Source organism: Ovis canadensis, chromosome 18 (assembly GCF_042477335.2).
Source record: "Ovis canadensis isolate MfBH-ARS-UI-01 breed Bighorn chromosome 18, ARS-UI_OviCan_v2, whole genome shotgun sequence".
Taxonomy (NCBI): domain Eukaryota; kingdom Metazoa; phylum Chordata; class Mammalia; order Artiodactyla; family Bovidae; genus Ovis; species Ovis canadensis.
The window spans coordinates 43,673,735-43,701,393 of NC_091262.1; the positions used below are offsets into that span (position 1 = coordinate 43,673,735).

At 40.4% G+C, this 27,659-nt stretch overlaps 1 protein-coding gene across 1 annotated transcript in view; it reads left to right on the forward strand.

Moving 5' to 3' along the window:
• Positions 1-27,659, forward strand: part of OTUD7A (OTU deubiquitinase 7A) — a 382,459-nt gene that overhangs the window by 176,828 nt on the left and 177,972 nt on the right. Inside the window, exon 2 of the mRNA XM_069560072.1 lies at positions 12,059-12,186. The gene's annotated coding sequence lies outside the window, so the exon portion shown is untranslated. The remainder of the gene's footprint in view (positions 1-12,058; positions 12,187-27,659) is intronic.

Sequence of the window (27,659 nt, forward strand, 5' to 3'; positions counted from 1 at the left end):
CAGCCTCACTTTCTGAGGTTTGGATTCTGCCTTAGAGAAGGGCATGGAGATTTCAGACCCTGGGAAGCAGACCAGGGCTCCCTTCCCTCCCTGGTGATGCCACCAATGGCAAACTCTGCATGTGACTTGCCAGGACTGTGCCACTACTCATGTGCTGCCTGCATTCTCAACATCCTGTGTGGTCTCAAAGCACCCAGCACTGTCCCCACTACAGAGAAGCCCCCATCCTACCTCCCCACCCCCCACACACTGCACACTAAAGATGCACCGGATCCTTCTGCAGTCTCCACGTGCAGGGCATCATCTTTGCAGCTGCAGTCTGCAAAGAATTCCTTGCCCTGCTGAGAATTCACTGGAATTCTGGCACTGGAAGGACAGGTCTGTGTCCTCCCACTACCCCAGCACTCTCCTTAGCTGCAGTCATGAGAATTCCCTGAGAAAGTCACAAACACCTGGTCCAGGTACACAGAGCAGTCACTCAACAAATGCCACTTCCCTGCCTGGGAATTGCTCAGGGTGAATTTCCAAGCCCAGCATTTCCTCGCTCTTCTCCGGCCTCTGAGGCTCAGCAGGGAGCAAACTGCCCTGCTGGCCCTGCACTCCTAGCCCTTCTCCTGTTTCAAGACTGCAGGTCTTCAGGGCAAACACCAATTGCTTTACTTGTACCCCACCTCCTGCAACTCCTGACAAAGGAGGTGCTCAGTGAAAGTTTGCTGGTTGAGAGATCTGCGAAGATTTCTTTCAGGATAAGGAACTTGAAGGACATTGGGATAAGCAGAAGGGAAGCCAATGGAAAAAAACAGTGAAACCTAAGTAGGGTGGGAGGCAGCAGGATCTGGGTGGTCTGAGGGAAGAAGCCATGCCAGGGAAGGCCAGAGAGAGCCCCTATGAGTGGTGACCTGCCTGTGACCACCTGGAGTCTCTCAGGCAGCCTCTGGGCACCTGCCAGGCTGGCTGCCCTACTGGGTGACCACAACTCATTTTTACCTGCTTTTTGCCAGCAGTCAGGCCTGGGAGCATGCCTGGTCTTCTTTCATCTTTAGCCCCTCTCTATGCATATATATTTTACTTTAGAATAATGTCACTTTACAGCCATGCATTCCCTTCTGTCCCCAGAGTATTTTCAGAGGCCCCTCCCCATCAGTCTCCACCAGGGACCCTTGGACCAGCCAACCATGGTAATAGATGAAATGCAGTGGAAATGGCTTTCCAGGGTGTCACCATCACCATGTCCAAGCCAGCCACATCCTGCCTTTCAAGACAGCAGTATGGCTCTAAAATGGCTATTTGATTTCAGAAACATGTCTTCCAGAACTAAAGTGCACACAAAGCTTCAGCATCCTTCCTTTTGGTTGATAACCTTTCTCTCCCCTCACTGTACTGTTGATCTAAACTTGTTTTTAAATCACTGCAATTTTCTTGCACTTCTCTCTAGAGGAACTTGGATTTTGAAAAGCACTTCAGCCTCCCAAAACTTTACATAATTTATTGCAAACATATTCTGTGCTTGCAGTATCTTCCGGTACAAAAAGAGAATCTCACTTTTATTTCCAGAAGTTGTTACAGACTTATCCTGAATTTAAATGTCTTGAAAGTTCAGCCAGGACATGCTGCAAGTGTTGATTCCCTTTGATAACTGTAAATCAAACTGCATCCCAGGAGGATCAAGGTCTCCACACTTTGCCTTCCTGAGTGACAAAAGATCTGAGTGGTTGGTGTGTGAATTAAAGCCCATTTCATAGAAATTCACTTTCCTTTTAAAACTCTAAAAAGCCTAAGAAATAAAGCCAGTGGGTGAAGGTTATGTGTGGAGGGGAACCCTGTATTTTTACAAGTGAGCTAGGCATCCCAGGAGCACAGGCTGGGAGCCCTGAACAGGAGATGTTGGGAGGCTCAGAGAAGTTTGAGAACAGACATTTGAGCCAGGACGGGAGACCTCCCTTTCAGTGTTCTTGTGGGATTAAAGGAAATCCTGTAACACATTCAGCCTATTACATTGTGTGTAGTACGTGCTCAGTAAATAGGAGTTGCAGTGAAAAATCATGATCATTATCAGCTTTGCTAGAGTTTCTGTGGCATCCACTAGCATGAAGTGGGCGATGAATCTGGGAGAGAAAGATCCCCTGATTCTGAAAATACTTAATTTCTTTTATTGAAGTGGAGTTGATTTACAAGGTTGTATTACATTACAGTGGAGTGATTCAGTTATACATATATATATATATATATATATATATATATTTCTTTTCCATTACAGTTTATCACAGGATATTGAATATAGTTCCCTGTGCTATAAGTAGGACCTTGTTGTTTATCCATTCCATATATAATAGTTTGAATCCCTGATTCTGCAGTATTACCGTGGGAGACTTTTTACCTCCCCTAACACCACAGGCAAAGTCTCCTCTCTCTGGTTTCCCTGGCTTGAGAGCAGAATTCATCAGCCCCATGTAGTCCCACCTCTGTGGGTCCCTGCCCTCCTGCCTCCACGCCTGGCTCGGGCTCCTGTGGGCCCAGGACCCAGTGCTGGGGCTCCCAGAGCTGTGCCCAGACTGTCCACTAGCGGGTCTACGTCTGTAACTCAGTTTAGTACCTGGTTATTTCCCCTTCGGTCTTGGGGCCAAATGTATTGAGAAACAAACTGGTTGTTTGTCCAGACCAGTGGTGTTTTACAGTAAAAGGTTCACATCCCAAAGCAAGCCAGTAAAATTTAAATTTGGTACAACTAGCCTTCTTTCACCTGGCCTTGACATTCCTTCTCTAGGAATCTTAGAAATGGCTTTTTAAGATTGCTGGAAATTTGTTGAGATTTTACTGGTTTTAATAGATTAATTACAAGTGAATTAATATTACAATATTGTCTGCTTGTCCAGGAAATATTCTCCCTTTATTCAGTGTTCAACTCCTGTTTTATAGTGGAGTTTTATAGGTTTCCTGGATGATTTCTGTACCTTTATAATTAGACTTTTTCATAAGGACTTTTTAGGATATTTTACTCTGCATATTTCTCTTTTTGTTCTTTTTTTTTTTTTAAAGCAATAACATGTGGACCAAAAAAAAGTGCTTTGAAAACTGTGTGAATGGTTTAAAGGATAAACTACACAGCCACGCACCTGTCACACAGGAGGGACATTATTGTACCCAGAATTCATGGATGTGCCCACTCCCCCGCCCACAGAGGTCACCACTGTCCTAAATCATCCATGTTTACTCAGGTCTCCCTCAGCATCCTGATAAAGCCATTGTAAATGGAAAATATCCCAAGTCAAAATGCACTTAATACATAAAACCTACCAAACATCATAGTTTAGCCCAGCTTCCTTCAAACCCACTCAAAACACCTGTATTAGCCTATAGTGAAGTCACTCAGTCGTGCCCAACTCTTTGCAGCCCCATGGACTGCAGCCTACCAGGCTTCTCCGTCCATGGGATTTTCCAGGCAAGAATACTGGAGTGGGTTACCATTTCCTTCTCCAGGGGATCTTCCCAACCCAGGGATCGAACCCAGGTCTCCCGCATTGGAGGCAGGCACTTTAACCTCTGAGCCACCAGGGAAGTAGTTGGGTGAAATCATCTAGCACAAAGACTGTTTTATAATAAAATGTTGAATATCTCATGTGATCTGTTGAATACTGTACTTACAGGGTCCAGGCTGGTTGTAAGTGTATTGATTGTTTACCCTCATGGTGGGGTGGCTCACTGCCAATGCCCAGCATCTCCAGAACAGGTTATATGGTTTATCACTTGCCCAGGAAAAGATCCAAATTCAAGAGCTACCATATCATCCTTCAGTCCTACTCCTGTGCATATGTCTGGATAAAAACATGGTTCGAAAGGATCCATATTCCCCAGTGTTCACTGCAGTGTGGTTTACAATAGCCGAAACATGTGCACCCTGGTATATTTAAAATAGATTACCAATAAGGACCTACTGTATAGCACAGGGAACTCTGCCCAACACTCTATATAATAAGCTAAATGGGAAAGCAATTTAGAAAAGAATAGATACATATATATGCATGACTGAATCATTCTGCTGTACACCTGAAACTAACATAGCATTGTTAATCAACTATACTTCAATATAAACTAAAAATTTTAAAGATTTTTAAAGTACAGTTTCTGCTTTAATGCACATAAATGTCACACCACCCTAAAGTTGAAAAATATGTAAGTATTTTAGAACCATCCTAAGTCCAGGAGTGTTTAGATTCCCAAGCTAAACTGCCTGGATCAGCCTGCTATGTGCACTTTATATAAGTGGATTTTGTGCATTCTTCTGTGGCTTGATTCTTCCCCTTAGTATAGTTTATCTATCCAGCCATGTTGATGTCTGTAGCCATCATGCACTCATTTTGCCTGAAATTTGGATTCCATTCTGCAGTTGAGCAGCTGGTGGTTTCTGTGCTCCTAGGAGCTTGAGTGTGCTCTCAGGTGCACACATGTGTGAGGCCCAAAGGATGTGGGAGAGTTCCCGGGAGGCCGGTGCCTTTCATCTAGGTCAGGACATGCAGTGTTCCCAAACAACTGCACTGCCTTTGCCATTGACCAGCATCCAAAGAAGGGTCCATAGGATTTTCTCTGTATCCTTGTCCATATATGGCTTTGCTTCTTTAAATTGTTTTGCCAGTCTGGCAGGTATAAAATATTATCTCTTTGAGATCTTATTTTCCATTTATTTTCATAAAAATTAGATGGTCAGAATTTCTTTCTGACATGAATTTTTTCTATGTCTCTTACTTTTTTGTTCTTGCATTTCTGCACAATTTCTACAAAATTTCTGCTTATTTCAATGGCCCATTTGTTTGTTTGGGTTCTCTTTTTCTTTTTTTTTTTTAAGTAAATCTTAGGAGTACTTTAAATTGTCTGAGTAGCATTTCTTAATCAGTGATATGTCTGGTAAGTATCTCCTCACATCATGTGGTCTGTCCACTCACTTTCTTAACAGTTTTAATACTTTTATGCAAAGCAGTTTATAATTTATTTTAGCCATATTTATGCTCTTATTTTGTCTTACTTAAATTCTTCCTTACTTCAGAGTCATAAGAAATTTCCCATATTCTCTTCTATAATTTGTATAGTTTAGCCTTAATTTAGAAATTTATTCTTGGTATGGTGGGGTCCAATTTCATTATTTCAATTTGCATGATCACTTGTGCTAGCATTGTATGGAGCAAAGTCTGTTCTTTTCCAACTGCTCTCGAAAATCATCTGTCATGTATCAAATGTCCATATATATATATATATATATGTGATCCTTTTTTAGGTTTTCTATCCTGGGCCACTTCCCTACGTGTCTATCCCTATACTGTAATGATAGAGTGTCTGCATTTCTGTCATTTTGTGATGAGTCTGGTTACCTCACAGGGCCTTTCTCCATCTCATCCTTTATCTTCAATGTGCATTGAACTTTGGGCTTCTAAATATACTTTGGAATTAATTTGCCAGTTGTACTCATGTACACATCACACCCATCCACCCGACACACACATGTCCTTTAAGATATTAATGCAGTTATCTTAAAGGGCATGTGTGTGAACCTTTAGAAGTGTAATGTCTCCTCATCTATATCTCCGCTTATTCAGACCTATTTTATCTCCATGAGGTTTCTGTACACTTTTTGTTAGATTCATTCCTGTATATTTCATATTGATGCTATTGTATATGGCATTTTTTACTTGATTTTCTAAATCTTTCTGGTTCATACACACAGAATTGATTTTATATGTTCATTTTGTATCTGAAAGCTTTTATTCTAATAATTTATCAGCAAGATTATGTTTTATGTATTAAGCCGTATTTTCCACAAATAAGGCAGGTTTCTCCTTTCTTTTAAACTTGTCATACTTTTCACTTTAATTAACTTATTTATGCGTCCTTAGTGCTCTGGCTAAGACTTCCAGGAGATTGGTGACCTACAGTGGTGACAGTGTGCTTCCCTGTTAGCTCAGCTGGTAAAGAATCCACCTGTAATGCAGGAGATCCCAGTTGGAGTCCTGGGTCAGAAAGATCCCCTAGAGAAGGGATAGGCTACCCACTCTAGTATTGGGCTTCGCTAGTGACTCAGATGGTAAAGAATCCGCCTGCAGTGTGGGAGACCTGGGCTCAATCCCTGGGTTGGGAAGATTCCCTGGAAGACAGCACAGCAACCCACTCCAGTATCCCTGCCTGGAGAATCCCCATGGACAGAGGAGTCTGGCGGGCTGCAGTCCATGGGGTCGCAAGGAGTCGGACACAACTGAGCGACTAAGCACAGCAGAGCACAGTGGTGACTGTGTGACCATATCTTACTCATGATCTTCAAGGAAGGGCATTCAACATCATACAGCATCTCACCATAAAGTGTAATATTTCCTGTCATCTTTTAGAAGATATCCTATATCAGGTTAAAGAGTGTCTATTTCTACGTTGCTACAGATTCTTTTATTGTGAATGGATGTTGAATTATATCAGTGTATGTCTTTTGAATTGGTCATCTGATTTTCCTCTTTAAGTTATAATGTGGTGAATTTATAAGGTTTACACGTTGAACTTATTTTGTTGTCAGTTAATATTAATTTAGGATTTCCTTTTTTAATTTTGGACTAAGATAGCTCATTTTGCCCTTTTATTTTTAACCTTTAGTTTTAGTAGCAATCAGTTGATTAATAATCCAAAAAATACTATATTATCATTTCTTTTAACTAATAATTATTTCTTGTGTCTTACCTTTTCCCATTGGATTTATTTTTCTTTTTATTTGAGTATTTTCTCTGTAAATATTTTGAAGAGTCTGTGGGCAGTGAACCTTCTGAGCCTCTGTATGTCTGTAAACATACATCATCTTTTTCTTGAAAGATAATTTGTCTATCCATATAGTCCTAGGTTCCAAATTCTACTCCCTTCACCTCTTGTCTTAAAATATTTCTCTTTGAATGCTGTGTGCCCAATGGAAAAATCTTTAATTTGATTCTCATTCTTTTGGGTATTTTTTTATTTTGAAAATATTTTATTATGGGAAAATATACATAACATGGGGCTTTCCCTGGTAGCTCAGGTGGTAAAGAATCTGTCTGCCCTATGGGAGACCCAGGTTTGATTGCTGAGTCAGGAAGATTCTCTGGAGAAGGGAATGGTTACCCACTCCAGTGTTCTTACCTGGAGAATTCCACAAACGGAGGTTACAGTCTGTGGGGTCACAAAGAGTCAGAAACGACTGAGTGACTAACACTTTCGTGCATAAGATAAATGTACCGTAAGTGTCCATTCAGTAGTATTAGGTACATTTACATTGTTATTCAACCATCACCACCATCCCTTCCTAGGACTTTTTCCCTCATTGTAATAACTCTTTATTCATTAAATCCTAACTCAATTCCTCATCTCCCAGACCCTAACAACTTCCATTCTACTTTCTGCCCCTAAGAATTTAACTATTCTGGATACTTCATATAAGTGGAATCATATAGTGCCTGCCCTTTAATTACTAGCTTATTTCATTTATAATGTCCTCAAGGTTCCTACATGTTATAATGAGTGTAAGAATTTCCTTCCTTTAAAAAAAAAAGTTTAATTGGAATATAGTTGATTTACAGTGCTGTGTCGGTTTCAGGTGCACAGCAAAGTGAAGCAGTGATACGTATACATATATCCACTCTTTGGGTTCTTTTCCCATATAGGCCATTTCAGAGCACTGTGTAGAGTTCCCTGTGCTATACAGTAGCTCCTTATTAGTTTCCATTTTATTTATAGTAATGTGTATATGTACATTCTAAAGGAGATCAGTCCTGGGTGTTCTTTGGAAGGAATGATGCTAAAGCTGAAACTCCAGTACTTTGGCCACCTCATGCAAAAGAGTTGACTCATTGGAAAAGGCTCTGATGCTAGGAGGGATTGGGGGCAGGAGGAGAAGGGGACGACAGAGGATGAGATGGCTGGATGGCATCACTGACTCGATGGACGTGGGTTTGAGTGAACTCCGGGAGTTGGTGATGGACAGGGAGGCCTGGGATGCTTCAATTCATGGGGTCGCAAAGAGTCAGACACGGCTGTGTGACTGAACTGAACTGAACTGAACTGTATACATTCAATTCCAACCTTCCAATTTATCCCTCCTTCCTTGCCCCCTAGTTTGTTTTCTGCATCTTGGGTGATGTAGACATTTCTCCAGAGAAGACATACAAATGACTAACAAGCACATGAAAAGACCCTCAATTTATTAGAGAAATTCAAATCAAAACTACAATGAGGTATTATCTCACACCGATCAGAATGGCCATCAACAAATCTATAAACAATATAAATGCTGGAGAGGGTGTGGAGGAAAGGGAACCCTCTTGCACTGTTGATGGTAATGTAAATTGGTACAGCCATTATGGAGAATAGTATAAAGGTTCCTTAAAAAACTACAAATAAAACTCCCATGCATGCGTGCATGCTAAGATGTTTCAGTCATGTCCGACTCCTTGTGACTCTATGGACTGTAGCCCGCCAGGCTCCTCTGTCCATGGGATTCTCCAGGCAAGAATACTGGAGTGGGTTGCCATACCCTCCTCCAGGGCATCTTCCAACCCAGAGATCGAACTCACATCTCTTATGTCTCCTGCGTTGGCAGGCAGGTTGTTTACCACTAGTGCTACCTGGAAAGCCCCATAAAACTACCACATGATCCAGAAATCCCACTACTGGGCATATATCCAGAGGAAACCATAATTTAAAAAGACACATGTACCCCAGTGTTCATTGCAGCACTGTTTACAAAAGCCAGGACATAAAAGCAATGTAGATGTCTATTGACAGATGAATGGATAAACAAGTTTTGGTACATATGCATGATAGAATATTACTCAGCTATAAAAAGGAAACATATTTGAGTCAATTCTATGAGGTGGATGAGGTGAATGAACCTAGAGCCTATTATACAGAGTGATATAAGTCATAAAGAGAAAGACAAATATTGTATTAATATATTAACGTATATATATGGAATCTAGAAAGATGGTACTGATAATCCTATTTGCAGGACAGCAAAAGAGATGGAGACATAAAGGACAGATTTTGGACACAGTGTGGGAAGGAGAGAGTGGGATAATTTGAGAGAGTAACATTAAAACATATATATTACTATATGTAAAGTAGATGGCCAGTGGGAATTTGCTGTATGATTCAGGGAACCCAAAGCCTCTGTGACAACCTAGAGGGGTGGGATGGGGAAGGAGGTTAAAGAGGAAGGGGACATATGTATATCTATGGCTGATTCATGATGACGTAGGCAGAAACCATCACAATATTATAAGCAATTATCATCCAATTAAAAATAAAATTTAAAAAACCTAAAAATGGAGCTACCATATGATCCAGCAAACCCCAGTCGTGGGCATATATTCAGAGAAAAACACGATTCAAAAAGATACACACACCCCAGTGTTCACTGCGGCACTGTTTACAATAGCCAGGACGTGGAAGCAAACGAAATGCCTATCAGCAGAGGAATGGATAAAGGAAATGTGGTTCATGTATACAGTGGAGGATTACTCACCCATGCAAGAAATGAAATAATGCCATTTGCAGCAACATGAATGGACCTAGGGATTGTCCGACAGAGAAAGGTAAATATCATATGATATCACTTTTTAAAAACTGAATCATACTTCATTGTATGGCTAGACCTCATTTTTTTAATCTGTTCATTCATTGATGGGGACTTGAGTTACTTCCACCTTTTGGCTATTGTGAATAATTCTGATCAACAAGACTGTACAAATGTCTATTCAAATCTCAGCTCTACCCAGAACTAGAATTGCTGTATCATATGGTAATTCTTTGTTTAATTTTTTGTGGTTCCTCATCTTGATTACAGAGTTTTCTATAGAAGTTTTCTATAGAAGCTGTACCATTTTACATTCCCACCAGCAATGCAAAAGGGTTCCAGTTTTCTTGTTTGTTTGTTTGTTTTTTCCCTCCTAATGGCTGTGAAATGGTATCTCACTGTGGTTTTGGTTTGCATTTTTCTACTGATTACTGATGTCGAGTACCTTTTCATGTGATTATTGGCCATTTGTATATCTTATTTGAACAAATGGGTATTAAAGTTCTTTATTTTTAAACTGAGTTGTTTGGGTTTTCTCTTGAGTTGTAGGCATTCTTTATATATTCTGGATATTAATCGATCACTTATCAGCTATATGGTTAGCAAATTTTTTCTCCTATCCCATAGGTTGCCTTTTCATTCTGTGTCATTTGATGTGCAGAAGTTTTTAATGAAGTTTAAATTTTTTGTTGCTTGTGCTATTTGTAACATATCCAAGTTATCATTGCCAAATCCAAGATCATGAAGATTTTCCTCTAAAAGTATACTTTTAGCCCTTAAATACAGGTTTTTGATCCATTTTAAAGTAACTTTGAAGTATTTGGAGAAGGGCATGGCAACCCACTCCAGTATTCTTGCCAGGAGAATTCCATGGACGGGGGAGCCTGGTGGGCTACTGTCTGTGGGGTTGCCAAGAGTCAGACACAGCTGAGCGACTAATGCTTTAAGGTATGGTGTAAGGTAAGGGCCCAGCTTCATTTTTTTGTATGTGGATATCCAAGTTTTCCCAATAGTGTGAGAACTTTGTTCTTATCAAAATTGATTTTGGCTATGGATTCTCATTCTTTTGAATTTAGTGTCTTCCAATGTCTATTTAAAAATTCAGTTAGGTTTATGAGGATATGTGATTTACCCATGTGGGTATAGAGGTCAAAGGGGAAACCAGCCTGGGTTCTGGAGCCTCAGGGTGCTCAGGATCTACAGAGACTGGACTGGCCATACCCAGGCTGTGGGTGCACCCCCTGAGAGGCAGTCTCTGGATGCAGGAGAGATCCTCAGACTTCACCCAGAACCTGTGTGTTAACATGGAAGAGAGCGGGGTCCTGGTACTGTGTGTAGGGTGTGACCCAGCTCCTTCCCCTCACCTGTGCAGTCATGGCCCTCCTAGCTTATGAGCGTCCTGGGGTTCTGATGCCTGCCAGCAAAGCCCATATCACAGATAAGCAAGTAGATCTCAGGAGTCAGCATGCCACTCATGTTATTTGCCCCCCCAACACTGCTGGGGAGCACCCTGCACTCACCTGGGCTGAGGTGTGGTCCACAGGAACCCTCCTGACTCAAGATGCTGTGGGTGACACTCTGCCCCCCTGCCCTGGTGAACTCCACCAGGAACAAGGAGTGGTCATCAGCCTGACCTCTTGAATTTCCTGAGGACCACACCATACCCTGGCAAGGATGATGATGAATAGCTTTCTAACTTTGTGATTCCCAGTGGTCTGTGCCACCTGAGGTTCTCATGGGATGTCAGAAGTCGAGCTTCTGTCTGTGAGCCTCTCTGTGCACCTATCCTGGAGCATCAGCATAGCCCGTGGACTTCTCATGACTCTGACCTCACAGTCACGTCCTTGAGTTGACACTCACTTAGGAGACTTTTCCTTTTATCCCGAACTAACTCTCAATGCCTTCATTTATTTAAAAATTAAAGGGTGGGATGGTGTGTGAGGGAGGGAGATGCAGGGGCATGGGGTTCACTGTCAAGACCATTTCAAGGTCAAACTCTGTATCTTGAGTACAGTGGTGGTTACACAGGTGTAAACATTTTGTCAAAATCTATGTACTTAAGGGGCTTCCCTGATAGCTCAGTTGGTCCACCTGTAATGCAGGAGACCCCCTTGTGGCTCAGCTGGTAAAGAATCCACCTGCAACGCAAGAGACCTAGGTTCAGTCCCTGGGTTGGAAAGATCCCCTGGAGAAGGGAACAGCTACCCACTCCAGTATTCTGGCCTGGAGAATTCCATGGACTTACAGTCACAAAGAGTCAGACATGACTGAGTGACTTTCATGTTCATACTTTCATATACTTAAAATACATATATTTTATTATGTGTAACCTATTTGTCAATAAAGCTTATTTAAACAATTTTTAAAAACCATTTCAAGTTCATAGCATACCAAATATTTTAAATCATTTTAAAATTTGAAATATAAAACAGTTTTAAGTTCTTACTTCTGATGAAATGTAAACTTTTTTTTCATTATTATCTTTTTCAGAGTTCTCAGGGGCTGTGGTCTCACGCCATCCACTGGGGCAACAATGGGCCATTTCCAGCAGAGACAGTGCCACGTTGCCCCAGGTGCCTGACTGCCACCCACCTCCAGTGAATTGCAGTGTCTGAAAAGTGAGTTCCATGTTCATGGGGTCTGTCGTGACTATGCTGGGGTGGGGCAAGTGCAATCAACATCTCCAACAAGAGAGCTTGTTGTGGTCCTGGAAACAGAGGACCTGAAAATCAGGTTTAAAGCCAGGGAGCAAGAGTGCATTAATTTACCTGCTGAAGTCCATTGAGAGGAAATTATGAAATGGATTTCATGTTGCATTAAGATTTGTGTTTAGAATAGTAAACATCACCCTTCTAAAGAACATGGCTGTAGTGAATAACCAGGAGGTAATTTGATTTATACTAGTGCAGAATTTATTAAGCAACTCTGTTGCCATCTGTAGGTATCATGATTGATTTTTAAAATATTAGAAGGGTAACTTAGGCAAAAGAGTAAAGTCTTATATTACCATATTAATTGCTTTTATTTTTAATGTTCTTCTTAGTGCTTGTCCAGAAATAGAATTTTTGTCTAGTTGATATCAGAGAGTAGCAATTCTTTTACCTTATGACTCTTCAAACAAATTTCTTCATTTACTCTTTTGCCTACTTTTCCTTTTGATAAACTCCAGACTCTTAGGAAAATGGAAAAAGAGGGCAGTGAACACCTGTGTTCTTCACTCAGATTTACTAGATGTTTACCCAAGTACACACTCAGATACATACACACACGGAGGGATTGTAAATATGGATGTGTGTGTGTTATGGATGCATGTTCAGTTTTCTCTCTGAATCATTTGTACATAAGCTGTAGACATCATGACATACTTTGCATATATCTCTTAGATTCATAGACTATCTTCTTCAAAACTGTCCTATAATACCATTATCACTGTGGAAGTCAACATTGATAAAGCAGTGTTTTCCAATATATAGTTCCAATTCAAATACCCCTGCTGCTGCTGCTACTGCTAAGTCACTTCAGTCGTGTCCGACTCTGTGCAACCCCATAGATGGCAGCCCACCAGACTCCCCGGTCCCTGGGATTCTCCAAGCAAGAACACTGGAGTGGGCTGCCATTTCCTTCTCAAATACCCCAGGTTGCCCCCAGATATCTGTTATAACTGTCTTCCCTTATTTAGTATTCGATTAAATGTCATTCACTGAGTCCAGTTATATCTCTTTGTTGTTAGTAAGCTGTGCCCAACTCTTTGCGACCCCATGGACTGCAGCACGCCAGGCTTCCCTGTCCTTCACCATCTCTTGAAGTTTGCTCAAACTCATACCTATTGTCGGTGATGCCATCCAACCGTCTCATCCTCTGTCGCCCCCTTCTCCTGCCTTCAATCTTTCCAAACATCTTGAGTCTTTTCCATTGAGTCGGCTCTTCACATCAGGTAGCCAGAGTATTGGAACTTTAGCTTCAGCATCAGTCCCCGCAGTGAATATTCATGGTTGATTTCCTTTAGGATTGACTGGTTTAATCTTGGGGTCCTAGGGACAACCCTGTTTTTGTTTTTGTCTTCTGCAATGTTCACATATTTGTAAAGAATCTAAGCCTTTTGTTTTGTAGAGTATCTCACAGGAGTTGTCTGACTGTTTCTTTCGTCCTTAGCTGCAGGTAGACATCTCGTGTATTTGCCTCGCATTTACGTCATCATCACCTAGTATTGGCAGTGACGAGTTCAGCTGGCCAAGGTGGTTTCTGCCAGAGCTCTCCTTTATGATGTTACCTTATTTGTTTCTTCTATTTAATAAGTAATCTGTGGGGTGAGGTTTGAGATCATAGAAATATTCTCTTTCCCAGATAATTTTCACCAATGATTTTGGCACCCATTGCTGGTCATATTATGATTTTTCACTAATCATTCAATCTGCGTGTCAGACTTCCTTCCCTGTAATGTAGTCCTCCCTTTTTTACTTCTTCCACATCTATGAGATCACACAAGAGAGTATCTGGGTAGTCAAGAGAAACTCTGAAATGAGACTGTATAGGTGTGCCCCTTGTCTCTGTCACATGCTGACCAGACGACCTGGGCAAATGCTTCACTTCACAACCCTCAGTGCCCTCGTGTTTAACACTGGCGACAGGAGTAAGTCCTGCAAGCGGTGTCCAGTGGGGCTGGAGCCACGGTTGGTGCTCACTGGGAATGATTACAGAGGCAGGAAGGATGGTTGATGCCCAGTGAGTGCTGCTCCAACCCTGAGTTCATCTGTGACCCGTGAAAGCTGATTCGGACCTTTGGCTAAAAGGCTGATGAACATTAATGACAGGGCAGAGCCCTAGTCTGAGTGCTCATAATCTAGGTCCCTACACTTAGAAGGTTGCGCAGAGAAGCAAACTCATGGCAGGAAGCATCCACCAGCGAACAGTGTTCCCACGAGGTGACTTCACCCCCTGTTCTGGTTACTCCTCACACTCTCAGTCACACTCCCTTCCTCCCTGCTGCAGGCCTGGACCTCCCTGGCCTGCTGTCTGTTTGCCTTTCAGTTACAGATAACTAATTGGACTTCTTATCTGAAGGTTTTAGATTTCTTTCTGTTTCGATTTAGTCACTCTGGTTTTATTCAGTCCCTATGGTTTTATTTTCTGGCTGTGGAATCTTCCTTAAGAATGTTTTAGAAATTTTACCAGGGAAATAGCTTGTGAATATACATGTGATTTCCAAGCTACATGTGGACATGGATTAGATTGCTTCTGGAGAGTACTTCTAGCTACTAGATTATCTTCAAAATGCTTCCTCTGTACGTTTTACTTGTCTCGTTTTCTTCCCCACAGTGCTTTCTTTTTTTCTATTGAAGTATAGTTGATTTACAATGTTGTGTTAATTACTGCTGTACAGCAAAGTGATTCAGTTATACATGTATATGCATTCTTTTTTATATTCTATTCCATTACAGTATATCACAAGATATTGAATATATTTTTCCGTGCTATAAAGTAGGACCTTGTTGTTTATAAAAGCTTGCGTGTGCTAACCCCAGCCTCCCCCTTGGCAAACTTCCCTGCGATTCTTAAAAGCAGATGAGGGCTGGTGTGATAAAGGATGCTTGTGGCTGCAGCCAGTGTGCTTCCTGCTTGTCAGACAGAGCTTGCAGGATGGCTCTATGGTGTCCCCTGTTCTCCTGCTTTCCAGAGTGATAGCCAGCCCAGCTGGCATCCCCAACCCAAAGCTCCCATGAAGTTTCCCACCTCCTTCTTCCGGTTTCCTCCTCCTTAGCAGTTTATGAGCTGGGGCCCCTCTGCCTGTCTCTGTGTCCCTTTGGGATGAATTCCTTGGGGAAAGAACTAGGTTGTAGGTCTGACATCAACTTGATGGGATGCGTGGAGCAAAGTTGAAAATCAGATCTCTGCTTCTGCAGAGACACAGAAGAGAGCACTTGGGTTTGTTGTTGTTTTTTTGATTGAAATATAGTTGATTTATTTACAATATTGTGTTAGTTTCAGGTATACAGCACAATGATCTATTTATACATATATGTATATTTTTTACCTTCCCTTTCATTATAGGTTATTACGAGATATTGAATATAGTTCCCTGTGCAATCCTGGAAATCTTTGTTGATTACTTGAGTTTCATTTGAACACGTGGGTAGAAATATCAGGGTGGCCCTTTTTTTTTTTTCATTTCCCAGTATGCACCATGAGGAATTTCTGCCCCCTTGAAAACCTGAGTTACTTAGTTTTGAGAGGCGTGCTCCAAACCAGCATGCTTAAGCATGGCCTTGAGGCAACTTGAAGGCTCAGAGAAGCCCCTCTTGGAGAAGCCCCCTCCCTAAGGTTGGCAGGCCCTGGGCCTCGTGGGGGTCCTCCCCGGCAACCCTGGGCCAGGACCCTGAGTCCCTCTCTTCCGTTCCCTTTTCCTGCTTCCTTGTTCCTGACAGGAAGGGCCTCAGTCTTCTCCTGTAGCTGCTTCCCTGGATCCCAGGAGCTCATGTTCTTCTGGGGCAGGTGTGATCAGGGCGCTGTGTTTGTCTGTGTCACACACACCCACACTTCCCCAGGAAGGATGGGCCCATGCCACCCCAGGTCGTGAGGAAGGTAGCAGAGCCGGGGGCCTGAGATCCCCCCAGGGGACCTGGCTTTGCCCGTTGGTGCCAAACTCGGGGCAGTGGGCTGGGGATGCTGGGCAGACGGGCTGTGCCTCCATCCATGGGAAACATCGGCTCTTGGGCTCTGAGGTTCTGGGGTCTTGGGGTCAAGTGCTCATTCCCACTTTCTAGCTGGGTGGCCCTGACTCCCCAGCTGCCCAAGGAGTCAGTGGTTCCCCAGGGGGTTGGCCTCAGAGCAAATAAAATGTTGAAATCAACTACCTCAAACTTGCTGTTCTCCAAAGCTGCAAAGCTTCTTATTTGATCTTGAGCTAGCACTTAAGTGTTTGAGTGATATTGGCTTCATCGTTCTTTCCTCAGGGGAGTTATACATATATATTCTGCTTAAAAGTGTCATTTCTTTCTTAACTCAGACAGCTGATCCCATAAACTTTAACTTTGTGTGCATCACCTTTTGTGAACCAGCCTTTTAAAATTTATTAATATTTTTTATTTACAAAACAGAAATAGAACCACAGACACAGAAACAAACGTACGTTACCAAAGGGGCAAGGGGGTGGGGGATAAGTTAGGAGTCTGGAATTAACATATACACACAGTTATCAACATATATATAAAATAGAGGGCTTCCCAGATGTTTCAGCAGTAAAGAATCTGCCTGCAACGCAGGAGACCTGGGTTCGATCCCTGGGTGGGGAAAATCCCCTGGAGGAGGAAACAGCAACCCACTCCAGTATTCTTGCCTGGAGAATTCCATGGACAGAGGAGCTTGGCAGGCTACAGTCCATGGAGTTGCAAAGAGTCGGACACGATTGAGTGACACACACACACACACACACACAACACGTATAAAATAGATAAACAACAAGGACTGCTATATAGCACAGGGAGCAATACTCAGTATCTTATAACAATCTATAAGGGAGAAGAATCTGAAAAAATACATATATTGTTGTTGTTGTTTAGTTAATAAGTCTTGACTGACTCTTTTGCGACCCAGTGGACTGTAGCCCGCTAGGCTCCTTCTGTCCATGGGATTTCTCAGGGAAGAATACTAGAGTGGGTTGCCACTTTTCATTCTCCGTGGGCTCTTCCCAACCCAGGGTTTGAATCCATGTCTCCTACATTGGCAGGCGGGTTCTCTGCTGCCACCAGGGAAGGCCTGTATAAGATAAGTTCTTTTGATATGACATAAAAGCAAATCTTCTGAAAGAATGGTACTCCAGAGGGTTTTATTAGGTGTCTAAAGTTATTAGTTTAAGAATATATTTGCAACTAAATGAATAGATAATTACAACAGTAATAATCATATATAACCTATTTTTGGTACCCACTGTGGGTGAGGCACTGTGTTGTGTAGTCACCCCTAGAACCGTGTAAAACAGGAGCTACTATCCTCATTTCAAAGGGAGGCAGTGAGAGCCAGGGATGAAATTGATTGTCCCAGTTTATTTGCAGGCCTGTGTGCATTTGTATTTCAATATAAGTGTTCCTAGTGATTAAAGCTTGAAACTCAGATATCCAAAGAGTACAATGAGTAGATTAACACATTCAGGTCATAAAGTTGTCAGGTAAGTATAGGAAACTGATTGGGTTCTTAATAATCTACCTATCTCAATGTCAGCTATTATAAAATATTACAGAGCCATCCAGGGCGATGCAGTCTGTAGATGTCTTTTTTCCTTTTTATTTGTTTGTTCCTTCATTTAGGTAAACTGGTTTCTTCTGTTTGGAGAGATAGATACTTAGATAAAACTGAATTTTATAATAGCCCGTTCTAGCGTAAAAGCTGAAATTCTCCTTTGCTTATGAAATTTAATTATTTTTTAATGGAAAAGAGCTATCACATCTACTCCCTTTGTTTCACTTCTTGTAAATATGCTGGAAATGTCAAGTGTAAATATCTAGCTCACTGGAACTTCTGTCTAAATATCCCCTAGATAGCTTTCCAGACCTCTTTAACATGCACACACACACACACACAAACACACAGACACACAGTTATGCAAGGATGCATACATGCTTATGCATACATGCATATATATGCATCCACATCCAGCAGAAACACAAGTACACGTACTCATGCACTGAACACAGAAGCTCACACACATATACTCCTACACGTGTACAAAGTCACACGTGAACACCTCAGTACACATGCACACATGGTCTGTAATTCCAGTGGAGTTCATTTTTATATGTGGTGTGAGGTCTAGATTGAGGTGTTTTTGTGTCTTTTGCTTCTGCGTATGACTGTCAGTTGGTTCTAGGATCGCTGTCTGAAGTCTATCCTTTTCCCATCAATTGCCCGGTACCTTTGCCAAAATCTCAGCTGTCTGTTTTCTCTTCCATTGATCTGTGTATCTATCCTCTCCCAAATACCACACTGTCTTGCCCACAGTAGGTTTATAATGCATTTTTAAGCAGCATGAATCCTCCAAATTTTTTTCTTTTTTCAAAATTGTTTCAAAAATCTGGTTCCTTCATCTTTCCATGTAAGTTTTAGGCTTGTCCGTGTCTACAAAGAATCCTGCTTAGATGTTGAATGGGATTGTATTTAATTTGTAGATGATTTGAGGGTAACTGACTTCTTAACTGCACTGTATCTTGCAATCCATGCTAGTAGTACGTCTCTTCATTTATTTAGGTCATGGTTGGTCTCTTTTGTCTGATTTTTGTGAGCTCCCTACAGTTTTGTTTCAGGCATATGTCCTTGCTTTGTTGATCTTCAGGTCTATACACATCCTGCTCCACCTGTTTGGCTCTGTCCTTACTTCCCACCCACCCCCCATATTCACGTGGAGATCAGCTCTCTGCCTCTTCACTTGCAAAATTCTTAGTTCTTCTGCAGGTGAGAGATCACTTCCTCAGCCCTGTTAATTCTCTCCTCCATGCCTATGTAGGACAGGCTTATCTCTCTATAGCACTAAGCACCACATAATGTCACTGCTTCTTTAGTTTGTTCTTTTTGGCCACCAGCCTGAATACTCTTTGAAGGAAGAGCCCAAGCCTGATTTTGGATTGCACATAACAGAGAAAGGGCTTAGTGAACAATAGTTGTTTATGGAAATGGAGAAATAAAGAAGTGCAGGGAAATGAAAGGAGGAAGATAAACTAATAGTTAATGAGGCTGTGTCAGGGCAGAGACAGATAAATTGATTGATTGATAGAGAAAAATTAAATTGACAGAAAGATAGTCACTAGGCAGTAAAACAGATAGATATAAAGATGTAGAGGGAGGGAGGAAGATAAAAGTAGGTGGATAGACAGATAAAGGCAGACAATCAGATGAATACACCAACAGACGGATATATGTAGATAGAGAAATGGGTTGAAACACAGACAGACATAGAGACTAGAAGATGGACAGACAATTACTAGATTAGATAAACAGTAGTAAGATAGACAAAAAATCAGGGAAAAGGGAGGTAGGCTGACAGTAAGATAGATATTTATATGAATATATAGTGAGATAGCTAAGCATATCATCAGATAGACACAAAGCCAAACAGAAAAGGAAAGAGATTGAAAAGTAGAGAGATCGGTAAGTAGTCAGGTTGGCAGGTAGGCAGAAATAGAGAAGGGAGGGAGGGATATAGTTTAACTTAAGTTTAGTTAATCTTAACAAGATTCTAAGAAAGATGTGGTATATTCCCCCCTTGTATAGATGAGGAAAAGATTGAAGGGACTTTAGTGACCATCCAGAGGTCATTCTTACAGAGGATGGCATTGCCCAGGTCTCATCAATCTGGCCTTTCTCCTTTGCTTCTCTGACTTCCATCACTGCCTTACCAACTGAGCCTTTCCTTTCTCTTGTTCCCTATAGTTTCCAGGCTTGAGCCCACCTGTCATTTCTTATCTAATTGAATAGCTTCTGCAGAAAATAATACTTCAAGTAGATTGTATCATGTGAGCACAAAGCAGAGCTCCAAAAGCCAGAAGTAAAAGTAAAAGGAGGACTGTGACTTTTTACACATTGTCCTACACATGAGATTCTTTTCCCTTTCAATAGTTTTAATTATTCTATAATACATGGATATTCTCATGTGCCTTAGAGAAATGTTCATATTGACACCTCAGGGACAGGTCATGTCCTGGTGCCATAGGTAGTGCAAACATTCCTCTTTGACAAACAGTCCTTTTGGATATTTCCAACTGTGCTGCAAAGAACATCCTTATACGCACATCCTTGTGCACTTGAGCATGCCTGACTCTATGAAAGATACCAAGAGGCAGAACTACATTTAAACAACTTAGATACTGAACAAAAGGCTCTCCACTGACCTCACCACAAACCCTATATACTCCCCCCAGTGGTGGAAAAAATAACCCATTTCAACTCATCAGGGCTGATTTTCCCAAACTTAATTTTTAAATTTAATTTATTTATTTTTAGTTGGAGGATAATTGATTTACGGTGTTGTTTTAGTTTCTGCCATACATCAACATGAATCACCTGTGGTGGTAATGGTTTAGTTGCTAAGTTATGTCTGACTTTTTAAAAAAAAATTATCTATTTTTTAACTGAAGGATAATTGCTTTACAGAATTTTGTTGTTTCTGTCAAACATCAACAATAATCAGCCATAGGTTCACCCACAGGTGTCCCCTCCCTCCTGAATCTCCCTCCCATCTTCCTCCCCATCCCACCCCTCTAGATTGTTACAGAGCCCCTGTTTGAGTTCCCTGAGTCATACAGTAAATTTCCATTGACTATCTATTTTACATATGGTATTGTAAGTTTCCATGTTACTCTCTCCATACATCTCACTCTCTCCCTCCTCCCCTCGCCCTGTGTCCATAAGTCTGTTCTCTATGTCTGTTTCTCCACTGCTGCCCTGAAAATTAATTTATCAGTGCCATCTTCCTAGATTCCATATATATATATATATATATATATATATATATATATATATATATATATATATGTTCAGTTCAGTTCAGTCACTCAGTCATGTCCGACTCTTTGCGACCCCATGAATTGCAGCACGCCAGGCCTCCCTGTCCATCACCAACTCCTGGAGTTCACGCAAACTCATGTGCATCGAGTCGGTGATGCCATCCAGCCATCTCATCCTCTGTCGTCCCCTTCTCCTCCTGCCACCAATCCCTCCCAGCATCAGTATATGATATTTATATTTCTCTTTCTGACTAACTTCACTCTGTATAATAGGCTCTAGGTTTGTCCACCTCATTAGAACTGACTCAAATGTGTTCCTTTTTGTGGCTGAGTAATATTCTATTGTATATATGTACCACAGATTCTTTATCCATTCACCTGTCAATGGACGTCTAGGTTGCTTCCATGTCCTAGCTATTATAAATAGTGCTGCCCTGAAAATTGGGGTACATATGTCTTTTTCAATTCTGGTTTCATTAGAGTATATGCCCAGTAGTAGAATTGCTGGGCCATGTGGTAGTTTTATTCCTAGATTTTTAAGGAATCTCCTTACTGCTCTCCATAGTGGCTGTATCAGTTTGCATTCCCACTAACTGTGTAAGAGAGATTCCTTTTCTTCATACCTTTTCCAAAATTTATTGTTTCTAGACTTTTTGATGATGGCCATTCTGACCTGTGTGAGATGACACCTGATTGTGATTTTGATGGTATTTCTCTACAGAAGACATACAGAATGCTAATAAACACATGAAAAGATGCTCTGCCCATCTTTTGATTGGGTTCTTTGTTTTTCTGATATTGAGCTTCATGAGCTACTTGTATATTTTAAAGATTAATCTTTTGGCAGTTGCTTCATTTAAAGTTATTCTCTCCCATTCTTTTCATCTTGTTTATGGCTTCCTTTGCTGTGCAAAAGCTTTTAAGTTTAATTAGTTCCCACCTTTATTTTTGTTTTTATTCCATTACTGTAGAAGATGGGTCATGGAGAATCTTGCTATGATTTATGTCAAGGAGTGTTCTGCGTATGTTTTCCTCTAAGAGTTTTATAGTTTCTGGTCTTACATTCAGGTCTTTAATTCATTTCGAGTTTATCTTTATGTATAGTGTTAAGAAATGTTCAAATTTCATTATTTTACACATGCTGCTAAGTCACTAGCTGTCCAGTTTTCCAGCACCACTTACTAAAGAGACAGTTTTTTCTCCATTGTATATTCTTCCTTCTTCTGTCAAAGATGAGGTGCCCATAGGTGCGTGGGTTTATCTCTGAGCTTGCTATCTTGTTCCATTGGTCCATATTTCTATTTTTGTGCCAGCTACACTATCTTGATGACTGTAGCTTTGTCATATAGTCTGAAGTCAAGAAGGTTGATTCCTTTGGCTCTCCATTTCTCTTTCTTAAGTTTGCTTTGGCTATCTGAGGTCTTTTGTATTTTCATACAAATTGTTAAATTTTTTGCTCTAGTTCTCTGAAAAATGCCATTGATAGGGATTGCATTGAATCTGTTGAAGAAGGCACTGGCGACCCACTCCAGTACTCTTGCCTGGAAAATCCCATGGATGGAGGAGCCTGGTAGGCTGCAGTCTATGGAGTTGCCGAGTCAGACATGACTGAGCGACTTTGCTTTCACTTTTCACTTTCATGCATTGGAGAAGGAAATGGCAACCCATTCCAGTGTTCTTGCCTGGAGAATCCCAGGGTTGGAGGAGCCTGGTGGGCTGCCATCTATGGGGTTGCACAGAGTTGAACACAACTGATGTGACTTAGCAGCAGCAGCAGCATTGAATCTGTAGATTGTTTTGGGTAGTATAGTCATTTTCACAATATTGATTCTTTAAATCCAAGAACCCGGTATTATCTCTTCATCTCTTTATGTTGTCTTTGATTTCTTTCATCAGTATGTTGTAAGTTTCTGTGTACAGTTCTTTTGTCTCCTTAAGTAGGTTCATTCCTACGTGTTTTATTCTTTTTGTTGCAGTGGTGAATGGGATTGATTGCTTAATTTCTCTTTCTGATTTTTCATCATTAGTGTATAGGAATGCAAGGGATTTTTGTGTTTTGAGTTTGTATCCTACAACTTTACTAAATTTGCTTATTAGTTCTAGTAATTTTCTGATAGGATCTTTAGGGTTTTCTGTGTATAGTCATGCTATCTGCAAACAGTAAGAGTTTCTTTTCCAATATGGATTCCTTTCTTTTTTTTTTTTCCAATCTGGATTCCTTTTATTTCTATTTATTGTCTGATTGCCATGGCTAGGACTTTCAGAACTGTTGAATAATAGTGGTGAGAGTGGGCTCTCTTGTCTTGTTCCTGATCTTACAGGATATGCTTTCAGTTTTTCACCATTGAGAATAATGTTTAATATATATGGCCTTTATTTTGTTGAGATAGGTTCCTTTAGTGCCTATTTTCTGAAGAGTTTTATCATAAATGGGTACTGAATTTTATGAAAAGCTTTTTCTACATCTATTGAGATTATCATATGATTTTTATCTTTTGATTTGTTAACACGTGTATCATATTGATTGATTTGCAAATACTGAAGAATCCTTAAATCTCTTGGATAAACCTGACTTGATCATGGCATATGATCCTTTCAATAAGTTGTTGGATTCTGTTTGCTAAAATTTTGTTGAGGATTTTTGTATCTATGTTCATAAGTGATATTGGCTTATAATTTTCTTTTTTGTGATGTCTTTGTCTGGTTTTGGTATCACGGTGATGGTGGCCTCATAAAATGAGATGGAAATGTTCCTTCCTCTGAAATTGTTTGGATGGGTTTGAGAAGGACAGGCATTAGCTCTTCTCTAAACGTTTGATAGAATTCGCCTGTGAAACCATCTGTCCGTAGGCTTTTGTTTCTTGGGAGATTTTTGGTCACAGTTTTTATTTCAGTGCCTGTGATTGACTTGTTCATAATTTCTGTTTCTTCTTGTTTCAGTCTTGAAGGTTGAACTTTTCTAAGAATTTGTCCATTTCTTCCAGGTTGTCCATTTCATTGGCTTATAGTTGCTCATAATAGTCACGTATGATCTTTGTATTTCTGCATTGTCTGTTGTAACCCCCTTCTTTTTTATCATTCCAATTTTGTTGATTTGAGTCTTTTCCTTTTTTCTCTTGATGAGTCTGGCCGGTGTTTTGTCAGTTTTGTTTATCTTCTCAAAGAACCATTTTAATTTTATGATCTTTACTGTTGTTTCCTTCACTTCTTTTTTATTTATTTGTGGTTTGATCTTTGCACACAGATTCTTTTACCATCTGAGGCACCAGGGGAGCCCCAAGTTTAGGTTGTCTATTTGATGTTTTTCTTATTTCTTGGGGTAGAATTGCATTGCTATAAATGGCACCCCACTCCAGTACTCTTGCCTGGAAAATCCCATGGACGGAGGAACCTGGTAGGCTGCAGTCCATGGGGTCGCTAAGAGTCGGACACAACTGAGTGACTTTACTTTCACTCTTCACTTTCATGCATTGGAGAAGGAAATGGCAACCCACTCCAGTGTTCTTTCCTGGAGAATCCCAGGGACGGGGTAGCCTGATGGGCTGCCGTCTATGGGGTCGCACAGTCGGACACGACTGAAGCGACTTAGCAGCAGCGGCAGCAGCAAACTTCCCTCTTAGAACTGCTTTTGCTGCATCCCATAGGTTTTGAGTTGTATTTTCATTGTCATTTGTTTCTAGGTATTTTTTAATTTCCCCTTTGATTTCCTCAGTAACCTGTTGGTTATCTAGAATCATAATGTTTAATCCCCATGTATTTGTGTTTTTTACAGTTTTTTTGTCATTTATATTTAGTCTCATAGTGTTGTGCTCAGAAAAGATGCTTGATAGGATTTCAGCTTTCTTAAATTTACCAATGTTTGATTTGTGACCCAAGATGTGATCTATCCTGGAGAATGTTCTGTGTATACTTGAGAAGTATATTCTTTGGTACTTGGATGGAACGTCTTAAAGATATCATTTGGGTTCATCTGGTCTAATGTGTCATTTAAGGCTGTGTTTGCTTATAAATTTTCTGTTTTGATGATCTGTGCATTGGTGTAAGTAGGATGTTAAAGTCCCCTACTATTATTGTGTTACTGTCTGTTTCCCCTTTTATGTCTGTTAGTGTTTGCCTTATGTATTGAGGTGCTCCTATGTTGGGTGCATAAATATTTACAATTTTCATGTCTTCTTGAATTTGATCCCTTGATCATTATATAGTATCCTTCTTTTATCTCATATAATATTCTTTAAGGTCTATTTTGTCTAATATGAGAATTGCTGCTCTGGCTTCCTTTCGATTTCCATTTGCATGGAGTATCTTTTCCCATCCTCTTACTTTCAGTCTGTATGTGTCCCTAGATCTGAAGTGGGGCTCTTGTAGACAGCATATGTGTAGGCTTGTTTTTGTATCCATTCAACAACTCTGTGTCTTTCCGTTGAAGTGTTTAATCCATTTACATTTAAAGTAATTATTATATGTGCATTCCTATTGACATTTTATCAATTGTTCTGCATTTGCTTTTGTAGGTCTTTTCCTTCTCTTGTGTCTCCTGCCTACAGAAATCTCTTTAGCATTTGTTGTAAAGCTGCTTTGGTGGTGCTAAATACTCTTAACTTTTGCTTGTCTGTAAAACTTTTGATTTCTCTATCAATTTTGAATGAGCTCCTCACTAGGTAATCTTGGTTGTAGATTTTCACTTTTCATTACTTCAAATATATCCTGCCATTCCTTTCTGGCCTGCAGAGTTTCTACTGAAAGATCAGCTGTTAACTGTATGGGGTTTCCTTTGTATGTTACATGTTGCTTTTCCCTTGCCTCTTTTAATATTTTTTCTTTGTGTTTAATTTTTGTTGGTTGATTAATGTGTCTTGGGGTGTTTCTCCTTGGATGTTTCTCCTATTTCTTTTCCCATGTTAGGGAAAATTTCAACTATAACTTCTTCAAAAATTTTCTCAGACCCTTTCTTTTTCTCTTCTTCTTCTGGGACCCATATCATTTGAATGTTGGTACATTTAATATTGTCCCAGAGGTCTCTGAGACTATCATCAATTCTTTTCATTCTTTTTTTCTTTATTCTGCTCTTCAACAGTAATTTCTACCATATTATCTTCCAACTCACTTATCTGTTTTGCCTCAGGTATCCTGCCATTGATTTCTTCTAGAGTATTTTTAATTTTAGCAATTGTATTTTTGTCACTGTTTATTTATTCTTTAACTCTTCTAGATCTTTTTTAATGTGTTAAATGATTCTTGCATTTTCTCCATTCTATTTTTGAGATTTTGGATCATCTTTACTATCATTATTCTGAATTTTTTCAGGTAGTTTGCCTATTACCTCTTCATTTGTTTAGTCTTAGGGGTTTTTACCCTGCTTCTTCATTTGTACAATAGTTCTCTGTCTTTTCAGTTTATCTAATTTACTGTGTTTGAGGTTTCCTTTCCCCGGGCTATAGGATCACAGTTCCTTTTGCTTTTGGTCTCTGGCCTCTTCAGGTGAGGTTTCTTCAGTGTCCTGTGTAGGCTTTGTGTTGGGAGGTATTTGTCCTGTGTTCTGGTGGTAGGAGGTGAGTTTTTCCCTCTGATGGGCAGAGCTGTGTGAGGTGGTATGATTTGAGGTGTCTGTGGGATGCCTATCTGCTGATGATTAGGTTTGTGATCTTCCCTTGCTTGTTGTTTGGCTGAGGCTTCCAGTGCTGGGTGCTGTCAGCAGTTAGGTGGTGCCAAGTCTTGGATACAGGTGGAGGCCTTCATGCGAGTTCTCACTAATTAATACTCCCTGGGGTCAGGAGTTCTCTGGCAGTCTAGTGTCCTGGACTCAGCATTCCCACCCCAATGGCCCAATATCTGGTCAAGAAATCCCTAAAAAGCTGATTGTTATGGCAATAAAGGGGATTTAAACAAACAAAACAAAACAGAAAAAAAAAAGAAAAAAAAACAAAAAATGGACCCCAGATAAATGGTAAATGCAAAATCAGAAATATAGAATATAGAAACAGGAACATACACACACAACCAACCAAAACCAGAGCAGTCTGAAGTGAATGACATAGCAAGAGAGTGACCCAGTGAGCAAAGGAAACCAAAATTGTTATCAATCAATTAAAAACAAAACTGAAACACCAGACAGAAACCAAGACCAAAGTAGAGTGTCAACGCAAAGAAAACAAATCAAACTAACAAACATAGTGAAAAAAAGAAAGAAAAGAATAGAAAAGTTAAATAATGTATATATAATAATAATAATAATAATAATAACTACAACAAGAAAAGAGCAAAACAAAAACAAACAAACAAAATCACAGAACTGCAGAACTGCAGAAAGCCGAAGTAGAAGTAAAGGAAATTAAAAGTGTGATTTTTTAAAAAAAGTTCTCAAAAGCCTAAATAGAGATAATAATGATAAAAATAACAAACCACAGCTACAGAGAAAAAGAGAAAAAGTCCTGAACCAACTACAGAAAAATCAAAATATAAGAATCTAAGTGTTTTCCTTGAGTCTCAGCTGTCAGTATCTTTTCCCCCTCTGTGAGCCATAGCCCACCTCTGCTTCCCTAGGAGACCCTCCAGTACTGGGTGGGGGTGGGGGGCTGGTCTCTCTGGACCTACTGTGATGAAGC